A 13,937-nucleotide genomic window follows, 5' to 3' on the forward strand; every position below is an offset into this window, starting at 1 on the left:
GTAAATTCCTAGCAGTGCTATTGCTGGGTCATAGGGTGGGTCTATTTTTAATTTTCTGAGGAACCTCCACACTGCTTTCCAGAGTGGCTGCACCAATTTGCATTCCCACCAACAGTGCAAGAGGGGTCCTGTTTCTCCACATCCTCTCCAGCATCTATAGTCTCCTGATTTCTTCATTTTGGCCACTCTGACTGGCGTGAGGTGGTATCTGAGTGTGGTTTTGATTTGTATTTCCCTGATAAGAAGCGACGTTGAACATCTTTTCATGTGCCTGTTGGCCATCTGGATGTCTTCTTTAGAGAAGTGTCTATTCATGTTTTCTGCCCATTTCTTCACTGGGTTATTTGTTTTTCGGGTGTGGAGTTTGATGAGCTCTTTATAGATTTTGGATACTAGCCCTTTGTCCGATGTGTCATTTGCAAATATCTTTTCCCATTCCGTTGGTTGCCTTTTAATTTTGTTGGTTGTTTCCTTTGCTGTGCAGAAGCTTTTTATCTTCATAAGGTCCCAGTAATTCACTTTTGCTTTTAATTCCCTTGCCTTTGGGGATGTGCCGAGTAAGAGATTGCTACGGCTGAGGTCAGAGAGGTCTTTTCCTGCTTTCTCCTCTAAGGTTTTGATGGTTTCCTGTCTCACATTCAGGTCCTTTATCCATTTTGAGTTTATTTTTTTGTGAATGGTGTGAGAAAGTGGTCTAGTTTCAACCTTCTGCATGTTGCTGTCCAGTTCTCCCAGCACCATTTGTTAAAGAGACTGTCTTTTTTCCATTGGATGTTCTTTCCTGCTTTGTCAAAGATGAGTTGGCCATACGTTTGTGGGTCTAGTTCTGAGGTTTCTATTCTATTCCATTGGTCTATGTGTCTGTTTTTATGCCAATACCATGCTGTCTTGATGATTACAGCTTTGTAGTAGAGACTAAAGTCTGGGATTGTGATGCCTGCTGCTTTGGTCTTCTTCTTCAAAATTACTTTGGCTATTCGGGGACTTTTTTGGTTCCATATGAATTTTAGGATTGCTTGTTCTAGTTTTGAGAAGAATGCTGGTGCAATTTTGATTGGGATTGCATTGAATGTGTAGATAGCTTTGGGTAGTATTGACATTTTGACAATATTTATTCTTCCAATCCATGAGCAGGGAATGTCTTTCCATTTCTTTATATCTTCTTCAATTACCTGCATAAGCTTTCTATAGTTTTCAGCATACAGATCTTTTACATCTTTGGTTAGATTTATTCCTAGGTATTTTATGCTTCTTGGTGCAATTGTGAATGGGATCAGTTTCTTTATTTGTCTTTCTGTTGCTTCATTGTTAGTGTATAAGAATGCAACTGATTTCTGTACATTGATTTTGTATCCTGCAACTTTGCTGAATTCATGTATCAGTTCTAGCAGACTTTTGGTGGAGTCTATCGGATTTTCCATGTATAATATCATGTCATCTGCAAAAAGCGAAAGCTTGACTTCATCTTTGCCAATTTTGATGCCTTTGATTTCCTTTTGTTGTCTGATTTCTGATGCTAGAATTTCCAGCACTATGTTAAACAACAGCGGTGAGAGTGGGCATCCCTGTCATGTTCCTGATCTCAGGGAAAAAGCTCTCAGTTTTTTCCCCATTGAGGATGATGTTAGCTGTGGGCTTTTCATAAATGGCTTTTATGATCTTTAAGTATGTTCCTTCTATCCCGACTTTCTCAAGGGTTTTTATTAAGAAAGGGTGCTGGATTTTGTCAAAGCCTTTTCTGCATCGATTGACAGGATCATATGGTTCTTCTCTTTTTTTTTTGTTAATGTGATGTATCACGTTGATCGATTTGCGAATGTTGAACCAGCCCTGCATCCCAGGAATGAATCCCACTTGATCATGGTGAATAATTCTTTTTATATGCTGTTGAATTCGATTTGCTAGTATCTTATTGAGAATTTTTGCATCCATATTCATCAGAGATATTGGCCTGTAGTTCTCTTTTTTTACTGGGTCTCTGTCTGGTTTAGGAATCAAAGTAATACTGGCTTCATAGAATGAGTCTGGAAGTTTTCCTTCCCTTTCTATTTCTTGGAATAGCTTGAGAAGGATAGGTATTATCTCTGCTTTAAACGTCTGGTAGAACTCCCCTGGGAAGCCATCTGGTCCTGGACTCTTATTTGTTGGGAGATTTTTGATAACCGGTTCAATTTCTTCGCTGGTTATGGGTCTGTTCAAGCTTTCTATTTCCTCCTGATTGAGTTTTGGAAGAGTGTGGGTGTTTAGGAATTTGTCCATTTCTTCCAGGTTGTCCAATTTGTTGGCATATAATTTGTCATAGTATTCCCTGATAATTGTTTGTATCTCTGAGGGATTGGTTGTAATAATTCCATTTTCATTCATGATTTTATCTATTTGGGTCATCTCCCTTTTCTTTTTGAGAAGCCTGGCTAGAGGTTTGTCAATTTTGTTTATTTTTTCAAAAAACCAACTCTTGGTTTCGTTGATCTGCTCTACCGTTTTTTTAGATTCTATATTGTTTATTTCTGCTCTGATCTTTATTATTTCTCTTCTTCTGCTGGGTTTAGGCTGCCTTTGCTGTTCTGCTTCTATTTCCTTTAGGTGTGCTGTTAGATTTTGTATTTGGGATTTTTCTTGTTTCTTGAGATAGGCCTGGATTGCAATGTATTTTCCTCTCAGGACTGCCTTCACTGCGTCCCAAAGTGTTTGGATTGTTGTATTTTCATTTTCGTTTGTTTCCATATATTTTTTAATTTCTTCTCTAATTGCCTGGTTGACCCACTCATTCGTTAGTAGGGTGTTCTTTAACCTCCATGCTTTTGGAGGTTTTCCAGACTTTTTCCTGTGGTTGATTTCAAGCTTCATGGCATTGTGGTCTGAAAGTATGCATGGTATAATTTCAATTCTTGTAAACTTATGAAGGGCTGTTTTGTGACCCAGTATATGATCTATCTTGGAGAATGTTCCATGTGCACTCGAGAAGAAAGTATATTCTTTTGCTTTGGGATGCAGAGTTATAAATATATCTGTCAAGTCCATCTGATCCAATGTATCATTCAGGGCCCTTGTTTCTTTATTGACTGTGTGTCTAGCTGATCTATCCATTTCTGTAAGTGGGGTGTTAAAGTCCCCTGCAATGACCACATTCTTATCAATAAGGTTGCTTATGTTTATGAGTAATTGTTTTATATATCTGGGGGCTCCGGTATTCGGCGCATAGACATTTATAATTGTTAGCTCTTCCTGATGGATAGACCCTGTAATTATTATATAATGCCCTTCTTCATCTCTTGCTACAGCCTTTAATTTAAAGTCTAGTTTGTCTGATATAAGTACGGCTACTCCAGCTTTCTTTTGGCTTCCAGTAGCATGATAAATAGTTCTCCACCCCTTCACTCTCAATCTAAAGGTGTCCTCAGATCTAAAATGAGTCTCTTGTAGACAGCAAATAGATGGGTCTTGTTTTTTTATCCATTCTGATACCCTATGTCTTTTGGTTGGCGCATTTAATCCATTTACATTCAGTGTTATTATAGAAAGATACGGGGTTAGAGTCATTGTGATGTCTGTATGTTTTATGCTTGTAGTGATGTCTCTGGTACTTTGTCTCACACGATCCCCCTTAGGATCTCTTGTAGGGCTGGTTTCGTGGTGACAAATTCCTTCAGTTTGTGTTTGTTTGGGAAGACCTTTATCTCTCCTTCTATTCTAAATGACAGACTTGCTGGATAAAGGATTGTCAGCTGCATATTTTTTCTGTTTAGCACACAGAAGATATCGTGCCAAGCCTTTCTGGCCTGCCAAGTTTCAAAGGAGAGATCAGTCACGAGTCTTATAGGTCTCCCTTTATATGTGAGGGCATGTTTATCCCTTGCTGCTTTCAGAATTTTCTCTTTATCCTTGTATTTTGCCAATTTCACTATGATATGTCGTGCAGAAGATCGATTCAAGTTACGTCTGAAGGGAGTTCTCTGTGCCTCTTGGATTTCAATGCCTTTTTCCTTCCCCAGTTCAGGGAAGTTCTCAGCTATAATTTCTTCAAGTACCCCTTCAGCACCTTTCCCTCTCTCTTCCTCCTCTGGGATACCGATTATGCGTATATTATTTCTTTTTCGTGTATCACTTAGTTCTCTAATTTTCCCCTCATACTCCTGGATTTTTTTATCTCTCTTTCTTTCAGCTTCCTCTTTCTCTGTAACTTTATCTTCTAGTTCACCTATTCTCTCCTCTGCCTCTTCAATCTGAGCCGTCGTGGTTTCCATTTTGTTTTGCATTTCGTTTAAAGCATTTTTCAGCTCCTCGTGACTGTTCCTTAGTCCCTTGATCTCTGTGGCAAGAGATTCTCTGCTGTCCTGTATACTGTTTTCAAGCCCAGCGATTAATTTTATGACTATTATTCTAAATTCACTTTCTGTTATATTATTTAAATCCTTTTTGATCAGTTCATTAGCTGTTGCTATTTCCTGGAGATTCTTCTGAGGGGAATTCTTCCGTTTGGTCATTTTGGATAGTCCCTGGAGTGGTGAGGACCTGCAGGGCACTTCCCCTGTGCTGTGGTGTATAACTGGAGTTGGTGGGCGGGGCCGCAGTCCGCCCTGATGTCTGCCCCCAGCCCACTGCTGGGGCCACAGTCAGACTGGTGTGTGCCTTCTCTTCCCCTCTCCTAGGGGCGGGATTCACTGTGGGGTGGCGTGGCCATCTAGGCTACTTGCATACTGCCAGGCTTGTGGTGCTGGGGATCTGGCATATTAACTGGGGTGGGTAGGCAAGGTGCACAGGGCAGGAGGGGCAGGCTTGGCTCGCTTCTCCTTAGGTGATTCACGTCAGGAGGGGCCCTGTGGCAGTGGGAGGGAGTCAGATCAGCTGCCGGAGGTTTGGCTCCGCAGAAGCACAGAGTTGGGTGTTTGCGCAGAGTGAGCAAGTTCCCTGGCAGGAACTGGTTCCCTTTGGGATTTTGGCTGGGTGATGGGCGGGGGAGATGGCGCTGGCGAGCGCCTTTGTTCCCCGCCAAGCTGACCTCTGCCGTCCGGGGGCTCAGCAGCTCTCCCTCCCTTTGTCCTCCAGCCTTCCCGCTTTCTGAGCAGAGCTGTTAACTTATGACCTCCCAGACGCTAAGTCGCGCTTGCTGTTGGAACACAGTCCGTCAGGCCCCTCCGCTTTTGCCAGCCAGCCTCGGGGGCTCTGCTTGGCCGGCGAGCCGCCCCTCTGCCCTGGCTCCCTCCCGCCAGTCCGTGGAGCGCGCACCGCCTCGCCACCCTTCCTACCCTCTTCCGTGGGCCTCTCGTCTGCACTTGGCTCCGTAGACTTCGTTCTGCTAATCCTCTGGTGGTTTTCTGGGTTCTTTAGGCAGGTGTAGGTGGAATCTAAGTGATCAGCAGGACGCGCGGTGAGCCCAGTGTCCTCCTACGCCGCCATCTTCCGGAACTCCTCTATTCTCAGTTTTTAAGAGTATCTTATGATTTGGCTCCCTCCCTCTCTTTTTTTTCTTCCCCTCCCCCATGGTCTTCTGCTAAGTTTCTTAGGATCCACATAAGAGTGAAAACATATGGTATCTGTCTTTCTCTGTATGACTTATTTCACTTAGCATAACACTCTCCTGTTCCATCCATGTTGCTACAAAAGGCCATATTTCATTCTTCTCATTGCCATGTAGTATTCCATTGTGTATATAAACCACAATTTCTTTATCCATTCATCAGTTGGTGGCCATTTAGTCTCCTTCGATAATTTGGCTATTGTTGAAAGTGCTGCTATAAACATTGGGGTACAAGGGCCCCTATCCCTCAGGACTCCTGTATCCCTTGGGTAAATTTCTAGTAGTGCTATGACTGGGTCCTAGGGCAGATCTATTTTTAATTTTTTGAGGAACCTCCACACTGTTTTCTAGAGTGGCTGCACCAGTTTGCATTCCTATCAACAGGGTAAGAGGGTTCCCATTTCTTCACATCCACTCCACACCTATAGTCTCCTGTTTTATTAATTTTAGCCACTCTGACTGGTGTGAGGTTGTATCTCAGTGTGGTTTTGATTTGTATTTCCCTGATGAGGAGTGACATTGAGCATCTTTTCATGTGCCTTTGGCCATGTGGATGTCTTCTTTAGAGAAGTGCCTATTCATGTTTTCTGCCCATTTCTTCATTGGGTTATTTGTTTTTCGGGTGTGGAGTTTTGTGAGTTCTTCATAGATTTTGGATACTAGCCCTTTGTCTGATATGTCATTTGCAAATATCTTTTCCCATTCTGTTGGCTGCTTTTTAGTTTTGTTGTTTCCTTTGCAGTGCAGAAGCTGTTTATCTTCATGAGGTCCCAAGAGTTCATTTTTGCTTTTAATTCCCTTGCTTTTGGAGATGTGTCAAGTAAGAAATTGCTGCAGCTGAGGTCAGAGAGGTTTTTTTTTCCTGCTTTCTCCTCTAGGGTTTTGATGGTTTCCTGTCTTACATTCAGGTCCTTTATCCATTTTTAGTTTATTTTTGTGAGTGGTGTTAGAAAGTGGTCTAGTTTCATTCTTCTGCATGTTGCTGTCCAGTTCTCCCAGCACCATTTGTTAAAGAGACTGTCTTTTTTTGTTGGATATTCTTTCCTGCTTTGTCAAAGATTAGTTGGTCATACTTTTGAGGGTCCAATTCTGGAGTCTCTATTCTATTCCATTGGTCTATGTGCCTGTTTTTGTGCCAATACCATGCTGTCTTGATGATTACAGCTTTGTAGTAAAGGCTAAAGTATGGGATTGTGATGTCTCCTGCTTTGGTCTTCTTCAATATTACTTTGGCTATTCAGGGTTTTTTGTGGTTCCATACAAATCTTAGGATTGCTTGTTCTAGCTTTGAGAAGAATGTTGGTGCAATTTTGATTGGGCTTGCATTGAATGTGTAGATAGCTTTGGGTAGTATTGACATTTTAACAATATTTATTCTTCCAAGGCATGAGCACGGAATGTTCTTCCATTTCTTTGTATGTTCTTCAATTTCCTTCATAAGCTTTCTATAGTTTTCAGCATACAGATCTTTTACATCTTTGGTTAGGTTTATTCCTAGGTATTTTATGCTTCTTGGTGCAATTGTGAATGGGATCAGTTTCTTTATTTGTCTTTCTGTTGCTTCATTATTAGTGTATAAGAATGCAACTGATTTCCGTACATTGATTTTGTATCCTGCAACTTTGCTGAATTCATGTATCAGTTCTAGCAGACTTTTGGTGGAGTCTATTGGGTTTTCCATGTGTATAATATCAGGTCACCTGCAAAAAGTGAAAGCTTGACTTCATCTTTGCCACTTTTGATGCTTTGATTTTGTTTTATTGTCTGATTGCTGATGCTAGCACTTCCAACACTGTGTTAAACAACAGTGGTGAGACTGGACATCCCTGTCATGTTCCTGATCTCAGGGGGAAAGCTCTCAGTTTTTCCACATTGAGGATGATATTAACTGTGGGCTTTTCATAAATGGCTTCTATGATGTTTAAGTATGTTCCTTCTATCCCGACTTTCTCAAGGGTTTTTATTAAGAAAGGATGCTGAATTTTCTCAAAGGCCTTTTCTGCATCGATTGAGAGGATCATATGGTTCTTATCTTTTCTTTTATTAATGTGATGTATCACATTGATTGATTTGTGAATGTTGAACCAGCCCTGCAGCCCAGGAATGAATCCCACTTGATCATGGTGAATAATTTTTTTTATATGCTGTTGAATTCAATTTGCTAGTATCTTGTTGAGAATTTTTGCATCCATGTTCATCAGGGATATTGGCCTGTAGTTCTCTTTTTTTACTGGGTCTGTCTGGTTTAGGAATCAAAGTAATACTGGCTTCATAGAATGAGACTGGAAGTTTTCCTTCCCTTTCTATTTTTTGGAGCAGCTTCAGAAGGATAGGTATTATCTCTGCTTTAAATGTCTGGTAGAATTCCCCAGGGAAGCCGTCTGGTCCAGGACTCTTATTTGTTGGGAGATTTTTGATAACTGATTCAATTTCTTTGCTGGTTATGGGTCTGTTCAAGCTTTCTATTGCCTCCTGATTGAGTTTTGGAAGTGTGTGGGTACTTAGGAATTTGTCCATTTCTTCCAGGTTGTCCAGTTAGTTGGCATATAATTTTTCATAGCATTCCCTGATAATTGCTTTTATTTCTGAGGGATCGGTTGTAATAATTCCATTTTCATTCATGATTTTATCTATTTGGGTCATCTCCCTTTTCTTTTTGAGAAGCCTGGCTAGAGGTTTGTCAATTTTGTTTATTTTTTCAAAAAACCAACTCTTGGTTTCGTTGATCTGCTCTACCGTTTTTTTAGATTCTATATTGTTTATTTCTGCTCTGATCTTTATTATTTCTCTTCTTCTGCTGGGTTTGGGGTGTCTTTGCTGTTCTGCTTCTATTTCCTTAGGTGTGCTGTTAGATTTTGTATTTGGGATTTTTCTTGTTTGTTGAGATAGGCCTGGACTGCAATGTATTTTCCTCTCAGAAGTACCTTTGCTGCATCCCAAAGCGTTTGGATTGTTGTATTTTCATTTTCGTTTGTTTCCACATATTTTTAAATTTCTTCTCTAATTGCCTGGTTGACCCATTCATTCTTTAGTAGGGTGTTCTTTAACTCCATGCTTTTGGAGGTTTTCTAGACTTCTTCCTGTTGTTGATTTCAAGTTTCATAGCACTGTGGTCTGAAAGTGTGCATGGTATGATCTCAATTTTTGTATACTTATTAAGGGGCTGTTTTGTGACCCAGTATGTGATCTATCTTGGAGAATGTTCCATGTGCATTCGAGAAGAAAGTATATTCTGGTGCCCTAGGATGCAGAGTTTTGTATATACATCTGTCACGTCCATCTGATCCAATGTATCATTCAGGGCCCTTTTTTCTTTATTGATCCTGTGTCTAGATGATCTACGCATTGTTGTTAGTGGGGTATTAAAGTCCCCTACAATTACCACATTCTTATCAATAAGGTTGCTTATGTTTGTGATTAATTGTTTTACATATTTGAGGGCTGCTGATATCAGTGCGTAGATATTTATAACTGTTACCTCTTCTGATGGATAGACCCTGTAATTATTATATAATGCCCTTCATCATCTTTTGTTACCGGCTTTAATTTAAAGTCTATTTTGTCTGATCTAAGTATGGCTATTCCAGCTTTCCTTTGACTTCCAGTAGCATGATAGATAGTTTTCCATCCCCTCACTTTCAATCTGAAGGTGTCCTCAGGTCTAAAATGAGTCTCCTGTAGACAGCACATAGATGGGTCTTGTTTTTTTTTTTTTTATCCATTCTGATACCCTATGTCTTTTGGTTGGAGCATTTAGTCCATTTACATTCAGTGTTATTACTGAAAGATGTGGGTTTAGAGTCATTGTGATGTCTTTAGGTTTCATGCTTGTAGTGATGTCTCTGGTACTTTGCAGTCCTTGAACATTTCACTCACAGAATCCCCCTTTAGGATATCTTTTCAGATGGTTTATTGGTGATGAATCCCTTCAGTTTTTGTTTGTTTGGGAAAACCTTTATCTCTCCTATTCTGAATGACAGACTTGCTTGATAAAGGATTCTCAGCTGCATATTTTTTCTGTTCAGCACATTGAAGATTTCCTGCCATTCCTTTCTGGCGTGCCAAGTTTCAGTAGATAGGTCTGCCACTACTCTTATATGTCTACCTTTGTAAGTTAGAGCCTGTTTATCCCTAGCTGCTTTCAGAATTTTCTCTTTATCCGTGTATTTTGCCAGTTTCACTATATGTCGTGCAGAAGATCGATTCAAGTTACGTGTGAAGGGAGTTCTCTGTGCCTCTTGGATTTCAATGCTTTTTCCCTTCCCCAGATCAGGGAAGTTCTCAGGTATGTTTTGTTCAAGTACACCTTCAGCCCCTTTCTCTCTCTCTCCTTCCTCTGGAATTCCTATGATATGGATATTGTTCTGTGTGATTGCACCACTTAGTTCTCTAATTCTCCCCTCATACTCCTGGATTGTTTTATCTCTCTTTTTCTCAGCTTCCTATTTTTCCATAATTTTACCTTCTAATTCACCTATTCTCTCCTCTGCTTCTTCAATCCTTGCTCTAACTGCCTCAAGTTTATTTTATACCTCATTTATAGCATTTTTTAGCTCCTCATGACTATTTCTTAGTCCCTTGATCTCTGGAGCAATAGGTTCTCTGCTGTCCTCTATGCTCTTTTCAAGCCCAGTGATTAATTTTATGACTATTATTCTAAATTCTTGTTCTATTATATTGCTTAAATCGTTTTTGATCAATTCGTTAGCTGTCACTACTTCTTGGAGTTTCTTTTGAGGAGAATTCTTCCGTTTTGTCATTTTGGATAGTCCCTGCAGTGGTGTGGAACTGCAGGGCACTTCCCCTGTGCTGTCCTGAGTAACTTGTGTTGGTGGGGGGCCGCAGTCAGACCTGATGTCTGCCCCCAGCCCACTGCTGGGGCCACAGTCAGACTGGTGTGTACCTTATCTTCCCCTCACCCAGGGGCAGGACTTACTGTGGAGTGGTGTGGCCCTGTCTGGGCTACTTGCACACTGCCAGGCATGCGGTGCTGCTTCCATGGGATCTGGCCTAGGGCGTATTAGCCGGGTTGGATCCTTAAGGTGCACAGGGGTGGGAGAGGCAGGCTTAGCTCGCTTTGCCATCAGTGATCCCCTGCAGGAAGGGACCTGCAGCACCGGAGGGAGGCAGGTCCAGAGGAGGGATGGATCCACAGAAGCACAGCATTGGGTGCTTGCCCGGTGCAAGCAAGTTCAGTGATGGGAACTGGCTCCCTTTGGAATTTCGGCTGGGGGATGGGAGAGGGAGATGATGCTTGCCAGTGCCTTTGTTCCACCGCCGAGCTGAGCTCTGTCTTCCGGGGCTCAACAACTCTCCCTCCCATTGTTCTCTCGCCCTCTCCACTCTCCGAGAGAGCAGAGCTGTTGACTTCTAACATTCCAGATGTTAAGTCCCCCTGGCTGTCAGAACCCATGGAGTCTGGCCCCTCTGCTTTTGCAAGCCAGACTTCAGGGGCTCTGCCTTGCCAGGCGGGCTGCCCTTCCACCGCCCCAGCTCCCTCCCACCAGTCCGTGTAGCATGCACTGCGTCTTCTTCCTTGCTACCCTCTTCCATGGACCTCTTGTCTACTCTTGGCTCTGGAGAGTCTGTTCTGCTAGTCTTCTGCCAGTTTTCTGGGTTATTTATGCAGATGTGGGTGGAATCTAAGTGATCAGCAGGATGAGGTGAGCCCATCGTCCTCCTATGCCGCCATCTTCCCAGGTCTCCTATCCTTAATTTCTTGAGGGTTTTTGTCAAGAAAGGATGCTGTATTTTGTCAAATGCTTTCTCTGCATCTATTGAGAGGATCATATGGTTCTTGTCCTTTCTTTTATTGATGTGATGAATCACGTTAATTGTTTTGCAGATATTGAACCAGCCCTGCATCCCAGGTATAAATCCCACTTGGTCATGGTGAATAATTGTTTAATGTATTGTTGCATCCAGTTGGCTAATATCTTGTTGAGGATTTTTGCATCTATGTTCATCAGGGAAAATGGTCTATAGTTCTCCTTTTCAGTGGGGTCTCTGTCTGGTTTTGGAATCAAGGTAATGCTGGCCTCAGAGAAAGTTTGGAAGTTTTCCTTCCATTTCTATTTTTTGGAACAGCTTCAAGAGAATAGGTGTTAACTCTTCCTTAAATGTTTGGTAGAATTCCCCTGGAAAGCCATCTGGCCCTGGACTCTTGTTTTTTGGGAATTTTTTGATTACTAATTTGATTTCTATACTGGTTATGGGTCTGTTCAAATTTTCTATTTCTTCCTGTTTCAGTTTTCATAGTGTATACATTTCTAGGGGAAAAAAATTGAATAAATGATGCTAGATCCTAAGTGTGTTTGGGTCTGCGTGTTGAAAGTGGTTTGTTCGATTAGAGAAAAAAGAGGGAAAAAAGAAATCATTTGAAAATTTGAAAAAATGAATACACTAAAGTAGACTAAAATGAAATGATAGAAGTAAAATAAAATTTGAAAAAATTTACAAAAAAGTAAAAAATATAGTAGAAAAAATTCTAGAAAAATATGTTTAATTAAAATTGAAAATAAAAATGAAGTTTTCCTCTTTCTGTATTCAAGAAAAATAAAAGAAACAGAAGAGAGAAAAAATAAATAAAAATTAAAATTAAGAAAAGAAAGAAAATTGAATATATGGACCAGATAACAACTGAAATATGACTGAAATTGCTTCATTTTCCCCTAGAAGTCAAACTATGAAGCGCTTTATAGTCCATAAACTAAGCAGGCAGTGAGACTTGTGTTCTTGAAGAGCAAGGTTGGCCCAGTTGGCTGGGGCTTAGTGTAATGGCTCTGTTCTCCACTAGATGGTGCTGCTAGCCTACTGGGATGCATTGTTGTGGCGCTGGTAGGTGCTTAGTAGCATGCGCTGGAGCAGTGAAAATGGCGTCACCCAGCTACCCAGTCTCTAGTATTGGAACTCTATTCTCCCCAATCAGCAATTGTGTACCCGTCCTTCATCTTCAGCTTCCGTCCACTCCCTGCTTCCACATTGTCTGTGACCAAGCCCCAGGCAGCACCTCCCTCCCTAGTTTTGTCTCAGATGCCACTACCTTCCCCGTCCCCCCACTTCTGAGGCACTGCAGCCTTGACCCATTCTTCCCCTTTGCAGAGGGTCTCACCGAGCAATGGCCAGGTGCCAGCCACACCCAGGAGCGCTTGCGGGACCGTGCTGCTGCTGATACCCAGATACTGCGGCCACGTGCCAGTGCGCCCCAGAAAAAGTTCAGGAGACAGTGTAGCAGCAGCGTTCCACGGATTATGGAAAATCACAACACACATCTGACACCAGGCTTCACCCCCAATGACCTTGTTCCAGCACCAGCGAATGTGGCCATTCTCTGGGGTCTGCTGGGCCCAGGTGGCCTCACAGCCTCTATCAAATGTCCTCCCAGCAGTGGAACCACTTCTCCCCATGTGGCCCAAGAACCTCTCACACGCTACTTTGCTCCTGGGGATCCAGCCTTCCTACCAGAGTACCTCCATGTATCGAGTTTCAGACTCTGCGTGCCCCCTGTTTACAGTCTTAATGGAATTTAAACCCTCTCCTTTCTCCTTTCTCCCTTCTCCCTTTTTAGCTCAGTCCCTGCAGCTGTTTCCCGTTTTCCACTTTTTCTTCAGCTGCCTTTGGGGAGGGGTGCTTTTCCTATATTCTACCCCCCCCCCCCCGCAGCTGTCTCCATCCTCTCTCCTCGTGCAAAAGTGGCTCCCTGCCAGCCGCTGCTTCTCTTTCCTCAAATTTGTCTCTCCACACCATGTACCTGCTGAATTCTGTGGTTCAGGTTATACAGATTGTTGTGTTAATCCTCAGACCCATTTTCTAGGTGGGAAGGATGGTTTAGTGTTGGTCTGGCTGTATTTCATGGACGTGAGACACACAAAAAACTTCCATGCTGTTCCACCATCTTGGCTCCTCCCAAGTGTTCCACATATTTTAAATTGTCCCCTGAAGTTTACAGAATAGGCCAAGACTATCTTATTCATCCCCTATGTTTTCAAGATAAAAAAACTTGCAGGGTCTTTCTAGGAAATTGAGTACCAGAATACACACTGCTAGACTCCTGCTGTTGTCCAAGTCATTTCTATGACTTTAGTGTAGGCACCAACAATCACCATTTTCATTACTTCTCTTGTTCTGTAATCCTCACACAGTGGAGAAGAATAGCTTGGCCAGCAATAAAAAAATGTATTGTCATATTAAATCAGTAAGGTCTTCAGAAAGACCTAGAAAACTGGAAAAATTTAATAATGAAATTTTGAATTCACATACTGGCATTAATTTCCAGTTCCACCCTCCTTTACAGGAAGAGGATATAAGAAGAAATAAATTAGTTCCTTTGTTCCTGTTTCATCCCCAACAGAGAGAGCACTACTTTGCTGAGAGTGGAACCTAGGCCCAGATAACTGGTTATTGTGTCTCCAGAGCATGG

The sequence above is a fragment of the Neofelis nebulosa genome, chromosome 10, assembly GCF_028018385.1.
Source record: "Neofelis nebulosa isolate mNeoNeb1 chromosome 10, mNeoNeb1.pri, whole genome shotgun sequence".
NCBI lineage: Eukaryota > Metazoa > Chordata > Mammalia > Carnivora > Felidae > Neofelis > Neofelis nebulosa.